At 51.7% G+C, this 19,072-nt stretch overlaps 1 long non-coding RNA gene across 1 annotated transcript in view; it reads right to left on the bottom strand.

Moving 5' to 3' along the window:
* LOC120872086 overlaps positions 1 to 2,263 on the bottom strand; it is a 2,442-nt gene extending 179 nt beyond the window's left edge. The window contains exons 1-2 of the long non-coding RNA XR_005723166.1: positions 268 to 2,263; positions 1 to 170 (exon numbers count right to left, since the gene is read on the bottom strand). The exon at positions 1 to 170 is cut by the window's left edge and continues 179 nt beyond it. This is a non-coding gene — a long non-coding RNA (uncharacterized LOC120872086). The remainder of the gene's footprint in view (positions 171 to 267) is intronic.
* Between the last annotated feature and the right edge of the window lie 16,809 nt (positions 2,264 to 19,072).

Below are 19,072 nucleotides of genomic sequence, written 5' to 3'. Positions count from 1 at the left end.
ACTGTGTGGGCCGTCCCCTTCCCGGAACCAATAGATGAGGGGTTCCACAGAGGGATACCAGGGATACCGGTGGTAGAAGAAGGAGCAGGGCACGCGGATGTCCATGCACGCCTGCACCGCCACTGATTGCTGCACTCGGAGCTCAAACCCCAGAAGCTCCTGCAGGGACCCTGGGGGACACAGAGGCTCAGTGGCAGCTCCAGCCCCTCCCCACGCGTGCTCTTCTCTCCCAGCAGTGAGCCCCGTCCCCCCACCCCCCCGACTCACCCCCCCACAGCAGGGGCAGCAGCAGCAAGGGCACCATGGCGGCATCCGCCAGCACAGAGGCGGTTCAGATCCCTCTGTTGGGGAGCAAAGCGTCTCGAATATGGGGAGGGAATGAGGAAGCTTCAACAGAAAGCCAGAGGGTGACAGAGAGACAGCTCTTAAGATCCATGGAAGGGGAAGTTAGGTACCATGGACCCGGGGTGGGGGCTTTCTGACTGAGAAATCTCGTTTCCCCATCTCTCCCATTTGCACCTTCAAACTATGAGCCTAAAACGAGGCTGGAGACTCCCAGGGCCCCGTCGCTGTCCGCTCTTTCCCCAGGTACCCCAGGTACCAGTGGAGGGTCACCTGGCTAGCTCCCCGGGGATCAGAGCCCCTGGGACGTCCAGGAGCAAATTCATGATCAGGTGTGGAGAAGAGCCCAGGCTGAGCATCCAGGAGACGGAGGGCTGCCCCCGATCCAGGAGAGACGCTGAGATCTCATGGACAAGTGTGTCTAGATCCCCTGAGATACGGTCCCCGCCATGAGCGTGGAGCCTCCTGACCCCTTGGCATTGGGTCCCCATCCCCATCAGTGCCCTGGTCCCAGGCACGCTCAGATTCTGGTCCTGCTGTTGGCAGTTAAAGCCGACCTGAGCATCCGGGCTTTTGGAATGCAGAAGCTGAGGGCATAGAGTGCCCGGTTGGGAACCCAGACACCTGCCACTTCACCTGCCACCTGTTCAACTTTCCCAGAGTGACTTCACCTCTCTGTGCCTCAGTTTGCTCATCCGAGAAACAGAAAAACTAGCAGAAATGTGGATTAAATGAGTTCACGTGTGTCACGTGCTTAGGACAGACCCTGGCACCGGTACTTGTTCATCCAACTAAGGCTTTGGGGACACAGAGCTTCTGCACACTCCCAGGCTCTGTCTAGGGGGGCAGAGAGCAGAGCAGGGCCAGCCCCACACCCCACCTCTCCTACCTTCGGGGGTTACCTGGTCATTAGCAGGGAGGGCAGAAGCATCGCTAGGCTGGAAGGTCAAGACCCTGCCCTTGAGACACACTGGGACCTAGGACCCTTTATGGCAGTGCTTGTACCTGGACAATCATCTCCCAGAGTGACAAACTAAAAGAAACTATAAGGGACTAAAAACAACTCCATACATCTGCAGTTGGTGCAAATCATGAGCAATAAGATACAAAAAGACCAAAACCTAACTGCCCCTTCTGCTGTGTAGGGAGCAAAAACAGGGTACTGGGCCTGATCCCTGCACACAGCACCACAGAGGCATGGGCAGACCACCTAAACCACGCCTCTGGCCCCACCCACTGATCCACCCACCCCCATCCCATTTAAGGGACCAGCTCACCCCACCTCGGAGTCTCAATAAAGCCTGCCCTGAATTTCTTCTCTGGCCTCTCATCCATTTCCTTTGATTAGAGAGCCCAAGGACGCAGTTCCATAACACCCTGTGATTATGTCATTCTCTTACCCCACGCTCTGATTCATCTGTCAGAGACGGGAACACAGATAAGATCAGTTTTTATCCGGAAGGAAGTTGCATCTAGAAGCCACAACCTGTAGAAAGAAAGACCATGATTTTGAACAGAAAAGGAAATTTTCCTGTAACCTTGTTACTGAAAACAAGTTGGCCTGTCTGAGGAACAGTCAAGTGTCGGAGTTTGAAGGGAGAAAGGTTTGCTGCAGGGCCATGGAAGGAGATAGGTGGCTTCTGATCAAAACCCCCCTGAAATCCACAAAGTGTTTCAGCAAAGCATTTTTTAAAGGCCAAGTGAAGGAGGGTTGCCCAGGGTGTGTGATCAGCTAGTGCACAATTCTTTGATTGATTGATGGTGATCAATACTTAGGTGTCAGAAGGTCTGGGGGCTACTTGCTCCCAATCTTCAAGTAGTTAATTTCTTCACTTTGGTGGCAGTTTTTAGCATCTGAAAAAACTTAGGAACCCGGGAAGACACCCTGGAGGGGGAAATGGCAACCCAGTGCAGTATTGCCTGGAGAATCCCCCGGACAGAGGAGCCTGGTGGGCTACAGCCCGTCAGGTCGCCATGAGTGGGACGTGACGGAGTGACTTAGCACTCACGCACGCACGGACGAGAGCCTGCTGTCTGGGTACTTCAGACAGGGGCTAGAGCAGAGGGTGTGGGCGAGGGTCTCCCCCAGGAAGGCCCACAGGGTGCTGCTCAGTCGCCAACATCTCAGGGAAGGAAGAGTGCGGGGCTGCTCTTCATTGCAGTGAGCTTCTCATTGCTGCGGCTTCTCTCGTGTGGTTCAGCACAGGCTCGAGAGCCGGGGCTCAGTAGTTGTGGCACACGGGCTTAGTTGCTCCTCCTCATGTGGGATCTTCCCAGACCAGAGATCGAACCTGTGTGCCTTGCGTTGCAAGGGGAATTCTTAACCACTGGACCACCAGGGAAGCCTACCCCCTGTTGTTTTATTTTTTTAAGAAGCTTGGTGACATTGACCAAGTTCCAAAGCCCTCAGTATCTGAAGCCGTTGTGTCTCTGTGTGTGCATTTAGTCACTCAGTTATATTCGACCCTTTGGACAATAGCCCACCAGGCTTCTCTGTGCAGGGGATTTTTTAAACAAAAAGACTACATATACACGACGGAATACTGCTCAGTCATGAAAAGGAAGGCATTGGAGTCAGCTCTAATGAGGTGGATGAACCTGGAGCCTATTATACAGAGTGAAGTAAGTCAGACAGAGGAAAACAAACATCATATATTAACACATAGATATGGAACCTAGAAGGAGGGTATATGAATGTATGCACAGGGCAGCGTTGGAGATGCAGAAATAGAGAACAGATTTACGGACACGGGCCAGGGGAGGAAGGAGAGGGTGAGACGAACTGGAGAGAGTAGCATGGACGCGTGTACACTAACATATGCAAACTAGATAGCCAATGGGAATTTGCTGTATGACTCAGGGAGCTCACACTGGGGCTCTGGAACAACCTAGAGGGCTGGGGAGGGGTGGGAGGTAGGAGGGAGGTTCCAGAGGGAGGGGACATATGTACACCTATGGCTGACTCATGTTGATGTATGGCAGAAATGAAACCAATAATGTAAAGCAATCATCCTTTAATAAAAATAAATAAATTTTATTTATTTTAAATAGAGTTTTAAAAGGAAAAAAGAATACTGCAATGGGTTGCCACTTCCTACTCCAGAGGATCTTCCTGACCCAGGGGTCAGATCTCAGTCTTCTGTGTCTCGTGCATGGCAGGTGGTATCTTTACCCGCTGAGCCCTCAGGAAGCCCAAAGCCCGTATACTTCAGAGATCTGCAAGTTAAGTGAGTCAACACTCTGCTTTGTTTTGTTTTCCCCATCAGGTCAACTGGAGCTGGAATGATCTCGCCTGTGCCTAACATAACCTTGCCCCTCACCGCCAGGCCCGCACACCCATACCTATGAGCACCAACTGCCCCACACCTCCCCACAAGACTTGCCTTCAATTTCGCAGCTCACAACCTTTCCGTGGACTTCTGGGAAACGTGCTGACATATGTTCATGTTTTTTAGCAAGTCCTTCTCTGATGCCCATTAATATACAGTAAAAGTGACCAAAATCTGCTGTAGAAAGAAATAAGGACCAGTGTCTTAGTCAGTTCAGGCTGTCATAATGAAATACCAAATCTGGGAGGCTTAAACCAAAAGGAATTTATTTCTCACAGTCCTGGAGGCTGAAAAGTCCAAGATCAAGGGGCTGGCTGGTTCAGTTCCCTGGTGAGGAGGCGTTTCCTGGCTTGCAGACAGCCACCCTTTCACTGTGTCTTCCCGTAGGGGATCGAGAGAGCGCGCACAGTGCCCTTTCTTTTTATTATTTGTTGTTGTTCAGTCACTAAGTCGTGTCTGACTCTTTTCGGCCCATGGACTGCAGCACATCAGGCCTCCCTGTTTTTCACTGTTTCCCACAGTTTTCTCAAACTCATGTGCATTGAGTCGGTGATGGCATCCAAACATCTCATCCTCTGTCGCCCTCTTCTTCTCCTGCCCTTGATCTTTCCCAGCATCAGGATCTTTTCCAATGAGTGGGCTTTTTATATCAGGTGGCCAAAGTATTGGAACTTTAGCTTCAGCACCAATCTTTCCAGTGAATATTCAGGGCTGATTTCCTTTAGAATTGACTGATTTGATCTCCTTGCACTCCAAAGGACTCTCAAGAGTCTTCTCTAGCACCACAGTTGGAAAGTATCAATTCTTCAGTGCTCAGCCTTCTCCTTCTTCTTCTTCTTCTTCTTTTTTTTTTTTTTTTTTTGTGCTCAGCCTTCTTTATGGTCCAACTCTCACATCCGTACATGACTACTAGAAAAACTATACCTTTGACTATCAGGACCTATGTCAGCAAAGTGATGTTTCTGCTTTTTAATAAGATGCCTAGGTTTGTCATTGCTTTTCTTCTAAGGAGGAAGCATCTTTTAACTTCATGAGGGTGGAACCTCCACGATGAAATTAATGTCCTTATTATCATAAATACTAAAACCAAATCCAGGTGCCATTTGTCAGAATATGTGCCCACTTGTCCTTCTTACACATTTCTACTTCACTCATTTACCATAACTGCCTTACCCATGTAGGGGGTTGATCCGGGAGGCCCTGAAACAACCAACAAAAATCTTACAAGCTGAAGTGTTGCTCTCCACCTGGATTCAGCACCTTGAGAAAGGAGAAGAAACCGAAGCTCAAGAGCTCCTTCTGCTGGACACAGTGAACTTAGCACTTTCAACATATTTCAGAGGTTAAGTTTAGAAAGTTAGTTCCTTTTTCAAGAGGCAGTAGTCCATGTATGGAGAAGGAAATGGCAACTCACTCCAGTATTCTTGCCTGGAGAATCCCGGGGACGGCAAAGCCTGGTGGGCTGCCGTCTCTGGGGTCCCACAGAGTTGAACACGACTGAAGCGACTTAGCAGCAGCAGCAGCAGCAGTTATGTATGGATGTCAGAGTTGAATCATAAAGAAGGCTGAACACTGAAGAATTGATGCTTTCCAACTGTGGTCCTGGAGAAGACTCTTGAGAATACCTTGGGCTGCAAGGAGATCAAACCAGTCAATCCTAAAGGCAATCAATCCTGAACATTCATTGGAAGGACTGATGCTGAAGCTGAAGCTCCAATACTTTGGCCACCTGATGCAAAGAGCCGACACATTGAAAAAGACCCTGATGCTGGGAAAGATTGAGGGCAGGAGAAGAAGGGGACAACAGAGGACGATATGGTTGGATGCCATCACCAACTTGATGGACATGAATTTGAGCAAGCTCCAGGAGATGATGAGGGACAGGGAAGCCTGCCATGATGCAGTCCATGGGGTTACAAAAAGTCAGACATTACTGGGTGACCGAACAACAACAAGTTGCCCTGCAGGGTGTGGGATCTTAACTCTTCAACCAGGGATTGAAGTTCCCCGATCAGGGATAGAACTCGAGTTCCCTGAATTGCAAGGCAGATTCTTAACCACTGGACCACCAGGGAAGTCCCTTTGTTGTTGTTCAGTCACGAAGTCCTGTCTGACTCAGTGACCCCATGGACTGCAGCAAGCCAGGTCTCCCGTGCCCTAGTATCTCCTGGAGTTTGCTCAAACTCATGTTCATTGAGTCGGTGAGGCTCCAACCATCTCATCCTCTGCTGCCCCCTTGTCCGGCCCTCAATCTTTCTCAGCATGAGGGTCTTTTCCAGTGATTCGGCTCTTCGCATCAGGTCGCCAAAGTATTGGAGCTTCAGCATCAGTCCTTCCAATGAATATTCAGGGTTGACATATGCTTTTAAAACATTTTAAATTTATCTGTCACAGTTTAACATCTGGACACATCTCACAACACTCTGAATGGCTAACTTCTCTTGAAAACGTTGACTCTATGGCATTCCCACGTGGCAGACATCAGCTGGGCTGCCAAAGAGCTGTCCGCCTTTATTCTGCCACATTCTCCCAGCGAGTGCTATGGTCTCCCCTGCTAAAGCCAAAGTTCAGGTACCATTTGTCAGTACACTTGCCCTGTTGTTCTTCCTACCCCCAGGCCTCCTGCAGTCATTTTTATACCTGCTTTGCTACCGTGGGGACTTAATTTTGCATCTCCTGGAAAAATAGATACACTGACTCATCTAACAAAAATCCCTCCAGCCAGCGGCTTACTGTCTAACTTCCTTTCTCAGGAGGGAATTTGCTCGAGCTGAGGCACGAAGACAAAGTCCAAGACTGCCCCCTGCTGGACGATGTGCACTCAGCAAATTGACTGGTAAGTTCAAGGAGACCAAGATCTCCAGTTTCTTCCAACACATTCTTTAAAAAAAAAATTATTTATTTGGCTGCTCCAGGTCTTAGCCGCTGCGCTTGGGATCTTTAGTTGTGCATGTGGGATCTAGTTCTCTGACCAGGGATTGAACCTGGGCCCCTGGCATTGGGACCACGGAGTCTTAGCCACTGGGCCACCAGGGAAGTCCCTCAACACATTTTCGAAAAATAAAATTTTATAGAAATTTATTTTATTGAAGTGTAGTTGATTTACAATGCTGTGTTAATTTCTATTGTACAGCAAAGTGATTCAGATACATATATATATATATATATGTATCTGTTTCCTATTCTTTTCTATTATGGTTTATCAGAGGACATTGCATATAGTTCTCAGTGCTATACAGTACGAGGCTGTCATTCATCTATCCCATATGTACAGTAGTTTGCATCTGCTAATCCCAAACTCCCCATTCATTCCTCCCCGACTCTCCCTCCACATTTTACAAATAATAAAATACAAAAGGAATGTAGCATGAAACAAATTGTAGAGTATTTTAGTTGATTAACCTTTTCAAACAAAAGGTGGTAGACTTTTGCAGCTTTGCACTTATTGGAAATTAAAGAAAATTATCTTTTTAGATATAAGCAATGATGCAGCCCACTCCAGCATTCTTGCCTGGGCAAGGCATTCTTGCCTGGAAATCCCACGGACAGAGGAGCCTGATGGGCTACCGTCCATGGGGTTGCAAAGAGTCGGACCTGACTTAGTGACTAAACAACAATAAAAAACAAAATGGTAAGACAACAAAATCAAAACAGAACTAGAAATGCTCAGGGAAAAAAATAATGACAATTAAAAATGAAATGTACTTACGAGCATAAAATACAGTACTTGGCACAGAGAAAATGAAAACCAGCGGCATGGACTCCAAGGTCTGTACAATCACACAGTGTACAGAAGAAAGAACCAAGCATGAAAGTGGTAAGAGAGAAGGGGATAGCTCTGGAGGAACCTAATTACTCACAGAATTCTTTGCTCGGTTTATTGCTAAAAACTAGAAAGTTGGAGATAAACGGATGATCTTTTAGGGCCATGTAAATTTCAAAAATATTCTCAAGAAGAGATGAAGATGTTAAATAGATTGTGCTCCGTCACTCAGTTGTGTCCAACTCTTTGCGACCCCATGGATTATAGCCTGCCAGGCTCCTCTGTCCGTGGGATTATACAGGCAAGAATACTGAAGTGGGTGCCCATTTCCTTCTCCAGGGATTAAATAGATTAGTAACTATACAATAAGCTGACAGAATCATATCAAATTATTTCAAACTGTCCACAGACGATGCCGATTCAATGTAAACTAAAGATAAAAATTAAAAGTTGGGGTGGGGTTGGGAGGGAGGTTCAAGAGGGAGGGGGCATACGTATACTTATGGCTGATTCATGTTGATATTTGGCAAAAAACAACAAAATTCTGTAAAGCAGTTATCTTCAATTAAAATAAATACATAAAATCAGAAAAGTTGGAGTGGGGGTGGGAGGGATCTTCAAGAGGGAGGGAACATATGTATACTTATGGCTGATTCATATTGTTATATGGCAGAAACCAACAGAACATTCTAAAGCAATTATCCTCCAATTAAAAATAAATTTTAAAAAAGAATGAAAAGTTGGTCCAGTGGTGAAGGCCCTGTGTGTCCACCACCAAACTGGGAATGAATGGTGGTTGAGACAGGGAACAAGTTACACTCAAGAGAAACTAACCAAGGGAATTTACTGGTGGTCCAGTGGTTAGAACTCTGAGCTTCCATGCTGGGGGGCTTGGGTTCGATCTCTGGTCAGGGAGTAAGGTTCTGTATGCCATATTGTATGGCTGCAAAAAAACAAAAAAGAGGAACGAATCAAATAAGTAAATACATTATGGATAGTGGAGAACTGGTTTCCCTTTCTCAGAGAAGGGACTTACATATATGGGAAGGCAGAAGACCAGAATGACCCAACTGGTATTGGGTTGGAACTAGAGATAAAGGAGTGAACTCATGAATTTCAATATGTGTTTTATGAATGGATTAATGAATGGTACAGACGAGAGACTATTTCCAACTAAGTCAGAAACTAGACAATTAGCTCACTATCACAATTAATGGGCTTCCCTGGTAGCTCAGCCAGTAAAGAATCCACCTGCAATGCAGGAAACCCCAGTTCCATTTCTGGGTCAGGAAGATCCTCTGGAGAAGGGTTAGGTTACCCACTCCAGTATTCTTGGGCTCCCCTGGTGGCTCAGATGGTAAAGAATCTGCCTGCAATGCAGGAGACCTGGGTCCGATCCCAGAGTTGGGAAGATCCCCTGGAGGAGGGCATGGCAACCCCCTCCCCCATTAGTTTTGCTTGGAGAATCCCATGGACAGAGGAGCCTGGTGGAGTTCAGTCCGTGGGGTCACAAAGAGTCAGACACGACTGAGTGACTAAGCAAGCAATCACAATTACTGTTTAACATTCTCCCTGTGGGATTCTTGGTTGTGAAGGAAACCAATTTGGGTTAACTTAAGCAAAAAGGGGGTTCATTCATAGGACACTGGGCAGCTGACAGAGAGGATGAGAAAGCTAACCTTCCAAGTTTAGAAAATGGGTCAAAACCCAAGGCAACAGTGGGAGGAGAATCATAGCCAAGTTTTCCAAGGGACAGCCTGGTTCAGTGCCAAGGCCATCAAAAGGTGCACAGGGCCCTTCCTGATGTCTTTGTTGTTGTTTAGTCAGTAAGTCATGTCTGACTCTTTTGCAGCCCCATGGACTGTAGACCACCAGGTTCCTCTGTCAATGGGATTTTCCAGGCAGGAATACTGGAGTGGTTGCCATTTCCTACTCCAGGGGATCTTTCCAACCCAGGGATTAAACTTGTGTCTCCCGTATTGGCAGGTGGATTCTTCACCACTGAGCCACTTGGAAAACCTCCTGAGGTCTTTATAGAGTCTCAGTGCAGACATATACACAGTAGTCACTCAGTTTCAGGAAAAGCAAGTATCTAGCCTTTAAGTCCTTGGTGTCAGGAAGTAGAATCTTATGCAATGAGCAATGATGGAATTCCCAAACAGAGAAGTGTCATTCAGTTCCTCGGTGGAAACATTGTTCTGAGAATGCTCAGTTCAGTTGCTCAGTTGTGTCCAACTCTTTGCGACCCCATGGACTGCAACACGCCAGGCTTCCCTGTCCACCACCAACTCCCGTAGCTTACTCAAACTATGTCCATTGAGTCGGTGATGCCATCTAACCATCTCTTCCTCCTCTGAGAGTGCTGGCTAAATGCAATTATGAAAAAGAACCAAATAAGAGGAATAAATAATGGGAGGAGGTATCCTTATCATCTGCAGTTAGCATGATTATATACCAGGGACATCCAAAAAGTAATTGGAAATCTATTAGAAGCAATACAATAACTCATTAAGGTGTCATGTTACACCACAGTTCTTCCACTTTAACACTATCAGTATTTGGAACTGGGCAATCCTTGTTCTGGGGCAGAGGGAAGATGTCCTACAGGATATTTTGCAGCATCTCCATCCTCCACTCACCAGATGCCAGTAGCGTCCCCCTCCCTGACTCAGCTGGGACAAACAAAAATGTCTCCAGCCTGTGCCAAGTGTCCCCTGGAGGGAGAACAAAACCATTCCCATTAGCAGCAGATTAATTCATTTGTCAAATTCGATCACTTTCTTCCATTAAAAAATAGTGGAAAAGTATTTTTGTGCCACCTGGAATGATATTGTGTGTGGTGTGAGACAGGGATCTAATTTTACTTGTTGCTTCTTCATCAGATCTTAACTAGTATGTATAACTTATAGTTTGCCAACTCAAAGAACTTGATAATGAGTTCTATTTTTCTGTAAATTCTCTTGGGCTTTCTCAGTAGGGGATCTTATCATCTGCAGATGATGACACTTTTGTCTTTTCATTTCTCACATTTACACTGCTTGTTTCAATTTCCTGTCTAGCTGCTTTTCCTGGCACTTCAGGAGCAATTATCATCATGTTAATAGTGAAACCCTGCCTCACTATTAAAGATAGCCAACATGTGGAAACAATCTAAGTGTTCATCAACAGATAAATAGATAAAGAAGATGTTGTGTATATACACAATGGAATACTGCTACTGCTGCTGCTGCTTGGCCGCTTCAGTCATGTCAGACTCTGTGTGACTTTATGGACTGTAGCCCGCCAGGCTTGTCTGTCCATGGAATTCTCCAGGAAAGAATACTGGAGTGGGTTGCCATTTGCTCCTCCAGGGGATCTTCCCAAGCCAGGGATCGAACCCAGGTCTCCTGCACTGCAGGCAGATTCTTTACCACCGAGTCACCAGGGAAGCCCAGTGGAATACTATTCAGTCATTATAAAAAAAAAAGATGAAATGATGCCATTTGCTGCAATATGGATGGACCTAGAGATTATCACACTAAGCGAAGTCAGTCAGACAAAGACAAATATCATATGACATCGTTTACATGTGGAATCTAAAAAAAGTCATACAAATGAACTTATTTACACATGAGAAATAGACCCACAGACAGAAAACAAACATGATTACCAAAGGGGAAGGGGAGGGATAAATTAGGGTGTTGGAATTAACACATACACACTACTATATATAAAACCACAAATAACAGAGACCTACTACATAGCACAGGGAACTGTACTCAATATTTTGTAATACTCTATAAGGGAAAAGATATAATTGAATTGCTGTGCACCTGAAACTAACAAAGTGAGAATCAACATTTCAATAAAAGTTTTTAAAATATTTTAAAAGATGAAAAAATCTTAGATTCTAGTCATCTCTGCTAGGGGATCACAGATGAATGAATGATCGTTCTGATTGGCCCATACTGGGTCACTTGTCCAGGGGGGAAGGAGGAAGGGCATTTTATTAGAACATCCTTGTTAGAGTCACCTGGAATGGGTTTCTCATGGGAAAGACAGACTCTGTCACCAGAAGAAGGAGAAGTGGATGGCTGATGAGCTTGAAAAAACGGTATCCACTCCCACTCCACTCTCCATGAACCTCAGAACCATCCTCTCTCCCGTTTGCTGAGATGTGAAGAGTGGAATAGTTGAAGGCCCTTCACCATTCAGACGACTAGAAGGCATGGGCCATAAGGGAGAGAAATAGGCCATGGAGAAACCCTCCCTTAAAAACCACACCAATCCTCCACCCAGGAAAGAGTTAATAGTGGGACTAAGATTTGTCATCTTCTGGGGCTTCCCCGGTGGTCCAGTGTTTGAGATTCCACGTCCCAATGCAGGAGACATGGGTGTGATCCTTGGTCTAGGAAGACGGCATGTGCCATGAGGCAACTGGACCTCCGAGCCACAACTGCTGAGCTTACACACCCATGCTTGGCAACAAGAGAAGCCACCGCAATGAGAAACTTGCACACCGTAACTAGAGAAGGTCCTCATGCGGCAACAAAGACCCAGTACAGCCAAAAGTAAAAAATAAATTGAAAAATTGTTGTCATCTTCTTCCCACCACCAGCCTACATGCACAGAAAAGGTGGCCCCCTCCCCAGTTCCTAAATCCACTGGGGTAAGTTGCCATTTGGGATTACGTAACAGCATGATGGGAGCACCTGTTGCATTTGGATCGTCTGGTATTAATATTTTGGGTGATCTGCCGTCTGAGGATTATCGCACCTGTGGGGATTAAGTGGTGCTGTGAGGCACTGTCTTGAGTTTGGAAGCATTCTCTGGTGACGCTATAAGATTATGTCCAGTTTGGGGTTGATCCCTCCCATGGAAGGATTCTTTGCTACTTGGAAGCTCATAACCTTCATGTCCCCATTTCTACAGCATTAATAAGCGAGTCCTTGATTCAGACCTACTTCAGGGCAGGCTGAAGTGTCTTCCTGGCTCACAGTTTCTGTTCCAGGGAATTGCAGACGGCCTTGTGAAGGGCGGGGAGTTTTTATTTTCCATTGGCATGCTGTTCTAAAGGGATAATAGGAAAAGTGGAACTTCTGTCTCAGGAGTTGATGGGAATGGTGGTTGCCCTGTATTGTAGCGGGATAGGAATTACGGATATTGGGTATCAAGGACTGACAAGAACTGTGGTACTGTGTGTCAATGGCAGATGGGAATGGTGGACCCTCAGTCTCAGGGGCTGATGGGAGCAAATGGTGGGTTCTGAGCCTCGGGGGCTGATGGGAATGAACAGTGAATCTTGAGTTTTAGAGATGTGTGGAAATGGCAATATTTCAGTATTAGGTATCAAGGGAGTTATGAACTCTGTATATCAAAGAACGATGGAAACAGTGCTTCCTATGAGTCACTAACAAATGGTAACAGAGGTCTTATGCTTCAGGAACTAATGGGAATTAAGTTCTTTTATCCCACAACTTAGGCAAGTCTCAGCCTAACCCATAAACCACTTGTTATTCATCCATCTCTCCATTCATTCATTTGGCAAACGTTTTCCTGAGCCCTTCCTCTGAGCCACACCCTATGCTGAGTGATACTGAGGACATCGAGATGACTCAGACCTCCATGGTGCCTTCAGTGAACTCTCAGAGACAGATCCAGACGTCGAGAATCACCAAACAAGGGAATCAGGGCAAGTACAAGAAGACAACAGGGTGGTGTGGTTTTTGTCCTGATATGAACACAGGGCATCTGAAGATGAGAACAGACTGACAGTCATTCTGGATGCCAAGTCAAGGTGTAGGGTCTGACAAAAGATCCTTTTATCAAGTGTGAATCTGTGTGCATGACAAGTCTAACCTATGCTGGACAGCAACCCCAGGCAAGTAGGACATTTTCACAGAGGCAGCCGGTCTCCAAAGAAAGGGCATAGCACATGGACCCAGAGAGGCCTGGGTGAATGGCCTGGGCTCTACCATTCACTTGTAAGCATGGGAAACTCACTATTCAGAATCTCAGTTCTCTCATCCTTACATGGAGATAAAACAATTCTTAAAAATAAGACTGCTGCTGGGAAGTCCCTGGTGGTCCAGTGGTTAAGACTCCATGCTTCCAATGCAGGGGGCATTGACTTGATCCCTGGTGAGGGAACTAAGATTCCACAAGTAGCAGGGTGAGGCCAAAAAAACCCAAAAATGTTGACTGAGATAATGTATAACAAATACTCAGCCCAGAAAACTGTCCTTAAGTAGACATTCGAGAAAGGATTGCCATTTGTTATCATTCCTATCATTAGTAATTAGTGACAAAATTTAAAGAACCTAGAACTATTTATCAAATATCTGGGTGCAGAGGCTTCAGAGCATTGGAAGAAATTATAGTTTTTTAAAAAACAGTAATTTGCATATTCATAATCATTAGTTTCTTTATGTGAAAAACCCCTCCTAGTTGATAACAAAAATGGATGAATAAGGTTTTCCCAAGTGACACTAGTGGTAAAGAACCCGCCTGCCAATGAAAGAGACATAAGAGACGCTGGTTTGATCCCTGGGTCAGGAAGATCCCCTGGAGGAGGGCATGGCCAACCACTCCAGTATTCTTGCCTGGAGAATCCCATGGACAGAGGAGCCTGTTGGGCTACAATCCATGGGGTCACAAAGAGTTGGACACGACTGAAGCGACTTAGCACACACACATGGATGAATAACACAGGATATAGTGTTAAAAAAAAAAAAGCATAGAATAATATGATCCCACCTGGGGACAAAACAGAGGGCGTTAGTACTATACATGCGTGAAAGTCAAAGTCGCTCAGTCCTGTGGGACTCTTTGCAACCCCATGGCCTATACAGTCCATGGAATTCTCTAGGCCAGAATACTGGAGTGGGTACCGTTTCCCTTCTCCAGGGGATCTTCTTAACCCAGGGATCGAACCCAGGTCTCCCGCATTGCAGGCAAATTCTTTAAGCTGAGCCATAAGGGAAGCCCAATAAACAAGTACAAAAGGATATAATTCTTCTGGAAAGATTCATAAGAAACTGGTAAGCATGAGCTGTCCCCAGAGAGGAGTGGGTGGCCAGGGACAGGGCAGGAGGAGATGGCATTTTTCACTGTTGGAACCCCAGGACCCTACACTCACCACTCCCTCAATGTGTCCTCTGGCCCCTAATGTCCACTAGGTCCCAATCGGCACACAGCACCTGCCCTCTTCTGCACCCCCTTCTCCCTCTGGTTCCCCATCCAGAACAACTCCTGTCCCCCACAGTCTCAGGGCCACACTCCTGGTTGTTGTATCTTCCTGACCTCTTCCATCCTCATCATCCTCCTCCCATTCTCTGTCCCACCCCCTCCTCTGGGTCCCCAGGGTCCCAGCCTCGGATCAGGCAACCGCCTCACCATCCTCCAGCAGTCTCTTCCCTACAGGCCCCAGAGGGATCACTTTGACACCCCAAATCTGACCCTGCCCCTCCCTTTGCTCCCAGACACCCACATGGGAAAGTTCCCCGCCCCCGGCCAGCCAAGCGCTGGGCACCTGGCCCCGCCCACCATCTCAGCCTCCTCTTGCAGGCTCCTGAGTTCCCATCAGACTTGACCGCCTGCCCTTCTCCCAGAATCGCCCTCCTGGTTTCCTCTGGGCCTCTGCTTCAGCTGTGCCCTCCGCCTCTCTCTCTCTCACAATTCAGATCTAACTTCTCCTAGTTCTTGGAGGTCACAACCACCGCCTTGTCTGGAGGCCCTTTCGGCTATCGCCAGCTGAAAGGATTCCTGCCCCCTACCCCGGGGCTCCCACAAGCCGCTGGACCCTCCCTTCGTCATACCCCGATCGCCCAGGATTGGAACTGTCTGTGTCTGGGTCTGTCTCCTCCATCAGACTTGTGAGCTCGGTCTGCAAGGGCAGATCTGGGTCTGATTCACCTTTCCGTCCCCCAGTGGGTGGGTGGGTGGAGAAACCGAAGCGGAGGGAGGGGAAGGAGGCTGGGAGAGCAGAAAGGGGGAGACAGAGCGAGGAGAGGAGAAGACCCTGATTGGGGTGGGGGGGGCGTGATGTAAGGAGAAAGACAGATGCGGAGACCGAGGCCCGGGCGGCGGGGGGTGGGGTGGGGGGAGCACAGGGCCAGGAGGAGGCAGGCAGAGTGAAGGAAAGGGAGGAGAGGTGGAGGGGACGAAAGAAAGCGGAGAGTAGAGAACCGGCCCCGGCCGAGGGAGGAGGGAGGGAGGAGCGGGAGCGCCGCCGGCTCACCCTACCGCCTCCCGGCCCCTTTTGTCCCTTCCCTCCTCCCTGCGTCACGCTCCCCGGCCCGGCCTCTCCGCCCCGCTCCCTCCCCCGCCCCGCTCCCTCCTCCCCGGGGCTGGATGGAATTTTTTCCCCTGGACCGGGGCCAGCTCCGGGGCAGGGGCGGGGCGGGGCGGGGGGGGGGCGGTGGCGGTGGTGGAAGCCAGGCCGGACTGGGCCGGGCGGTGGGGAGGGGCCGGGGCGGGGGCCCCCTGGGGAGGGGGCTGGTCCGCCGGGGTCCCGGGCGGGGGAGCCGGGCCCGCAGAACCGGGAGGAGGCCCAGGCCGGAGGGAGTCGGGGAGGAGGGAAGGAGGATGGCTAGGACGCCGGGAGGAAGGGGAGAGGCCGTCGGGCGGCGGAGGCGGGGAGAGGATGGAGAGCTGGCGGCCGCGGCGGCGGCGGCAGCGGGGCCCGGCTCGGCCCGGCCCCGGGGGGCTGCCCGCCGAGACCCTTCCCCCGACGCGGGAGCGGTGGAGCCGTGAGTCTACGGAGAGGCAGGGGCGTGGGACCCGGGGCCCGGACTCCAGGGTCCTTGGATTTCTGGGCGCCTGGAGGAGGCGGCGGGGGCTGGGGACCCAGAGTCCCGAATCCTTGTAGTTGGGGACTGGGGGGGCCTAGATTCCACTGGGAGGGGAGAGATGGGGCTGGGATAGCTAGAGGGGCTCGGAGCCGGAGGAGACTCGGGAGGGATGCCCTCCCGCGCCCTCAGGGGAGCTCAAGGGAGAGGCTGGCTCTGGAGGTGCCTCTGGCCGCGGAAGGGTTAACGTCTGGCTGGAGGGGCGGGGGAGGGGCAGGGAAGGGGCTGCGGGGCTCTGAGGGGTCAAGGGTGAGCCGAGCCAGTGGGAGGGGGCTGCCGAGGAGGGGGAGGTTGTCTGGGCTGCCAGACAGGCCAGGGTCAGCGGCGGGGGCAGGGGATGTCTGGCGCAGGAGAGGCCCAGCGTCCAGGCTCCCTCGGGGACCGGGATTCCAGTCCCCAGCCCCCTCCTCCCTCAGACCTGGGCGTCCGCGACCCGGCCCCTCCCGCAGAATTCCAGCGTCGGAACCCCAGCCCCCTTTTATTAGCCCCGGACCCTGGAGTCTGGGCCTCCAGCCTCTTCTTCCCTCAGGCCTTGGAAGGGAGGAAGGGGGGGCGGGTCCACATTCCAGCCCCCTGATTCTCCACGCAATCCCAGAGTTCGGGCCCCCAGACCCTTTCTCCCCCTAACCCAGGTGTCCCCACCTCCTCCTCTTTGGCCCCAGCTGGAGTCCAGCCCTCTGGGGGTTAAGGGGGCGGGGCCACTGGTTGCCATGGTGCCAGACTGTTTGGGTCTGCTCTCTGACCCTTGGGGGCTCCCCAGGGTCTGCGGGGAGGGGGAGGGGGGCCCAGACCTGGGCGAAGTCCTGCGCCAACCCTTTCCCCGGGTCGGGCCTGCGGGCCCGGGGAGTCCGCGTCTCCGCCGAGGCCCGGTGCAGTGACCTCGATCGGGTCCTGACCCCCGCCCCCCGCCCTCCGCTCTCTGCGGGCCTCAGTTTCCCTAGGAGAGACGTGCCGGAGCCGCAGGGCGATGCTGCGGCCCCGCGAACCCTGAGGACGCTCGGCTTCCCTCGGCTCGCACCCCCTCCCCAGGCCCCCGGCAGCCCCGGGGCATGCTGGGAGCCCGGGCCTGGGCTCCGGGCCAGGTTGGGGGGGGCGGGGGGGGGGCGGGGGCCGCCTCCTCCCTTCCCCTTCCTCCCCACCTTGGCCCGGCTCGCGCCCCTGCCGGAGGGTCGGGGAGGCCGGGAAGGAGGGAAGCGGGATGCAAGCGGGGTCCGCGGACCCGTCCCTGGGCTCCCCCCTCCGCCCTTCCCCCCGGCCTCCCCCGCCCCTCCGCGCCTCCCCGCCTCCCCAGCAGGTCGCTACCCCGGCCCTGGGCCCCTGCGCGAACCACCCCCACCCCACCCCCAGCTCCAGACCTGGCTCCGAGCTGCGGCGAGGGGGAGGGAGAGAAGGAAGGAGAAGGGGGGGGGAGGGAGGCGAGAGACCCGGGAGGGAGAGAAGGAGAAAGAGAGAGAGAGGCAAGGAGGGAGACGGAGGGGGCGAAGGAGGCCGGGAGATGGAGAGACGAGGGAGGGAGGCAGGCAGGGGGAAGAGGGTTGGGGGGGGGGGGAGGAGAGTGAGACGGGGAAATCGAGGGAGAGAAGGGAGCAGAGGGACAAAGACAGAGGGAGGGGGGCGGAGCAGGGGAGGGGGCAAGGCCGGAGGGAAAGGGAAAGAAGCAGAAAGGAGGAGAGGAGAGAGAGCAAGGCGGGGGAGGGCGGAGAGACACGGCCTGAGAAAGGCCCCTGCGAGCCGGAGACGGCCGCGCGCGGGGGGAGGCGCGGATGGGCAGCGCAGAGCCGGGGAGGAGCACACGGAGGCTGCAGGAGATGGGGACCAGGTGAGGCCGAGGGCGAGCAGGCCGGACCGGGAGAGAGGACCGGGGAGATGGAGCTGGAGCGGGAGACGGCGGGAGCGAGACCGCTGGAGCCCTGGACCGAGGCGGAGGTTCTCAGGTGCACAGACTCAGCCCCGGGCTGGGGAGGGCGGGCGCTGGGCCCTCTTGCCTGGAAGGCCTGGCCCCTCCCACTCCTGCCCCCGCCACCCTCCCCACCCCAGCCTACGGCTGGCTGGGGCTCAGCCTTACCACCTGCGAAATGGGGGTGCCGATGGCACCTCGCGCTCCGCCGGAGAGATGACCCAGGCCTGGGGCGGCATCCGCGGATGTCAGTGTGGTACTTGATGAGAGGCCAAAAGCAGGGGTGAGAGAGGAGCAGATACCCAGACAGGCTTTCACGGGTTTATAGCCCCTGGGCGACCTCCGCCCTGCTCCTGGATTTCCGATTATCTGACAGGTAGGGTCAGGGAGGGAGCTGGCCCAAGTAGCCAAACTCTGAAACTGGTGAAGTTCCCTCGGACCCGGGATCCAGGAAGCCGGGCTGCGTCTTCTCCTGGCTGGATTCCCGGGACTGAGGGAGGGGCCGCGGTCCTGGCCTCCTGGGTCCCCTGGGGAGAAGAGGGGCTTGAGGACTCGGACTTTTGAATCTCAAGGAGCAGTGGGGGCTAGGGGGCCTGGATTCCGGGGACCTTCGGGGAGGAAGGGGCCGAGAGACTGACTCCTGTGTTCCTTGGGGAGGAGGGGGCCGGGGGCCCGGATTCCTGGGTCCTGGCACCCACCCGTAGAACCGACCTTGCGGGGCCTTCGCCGCACACAAGCTCGTGTCTGTGGGTCCGTGTCGGGGGCTCACCATCGCGGCTGGGGCCTCCCCCGGCCCTCCCCGCCCTCCCTGGCCCCGTCTGTCCGTCCATCCGTCTGTCTGTCCACCTGCCGCGCCCCCCGGGCTGAGGTAGGAGGTTGTATAGTTGAGGAGGACACCCAAGGAGATCACTAT

Source organism: Oryx dammah, unplaced genomic scaffold (assembly GCF_014754425.2).
Source record: "Oryx dammah isolate SB20612 unplaced genomic scaffold, SCBI_Odam_1.1 HiC_scaffold_13, whole genome shotgun sequence".
In the NCBI taxonomy this organism is placed as follows: domain Eukaryota; kingdom Metazoa; phylum Chordata; class Mammalia; order Artiodactyla; family Bovidae; genus Oryx; species Oryx dammah.
Note: the sequence above shows the minus strand (reverse complement) of the source record. Positions and strands in the feature narration are given on the sequence as shown.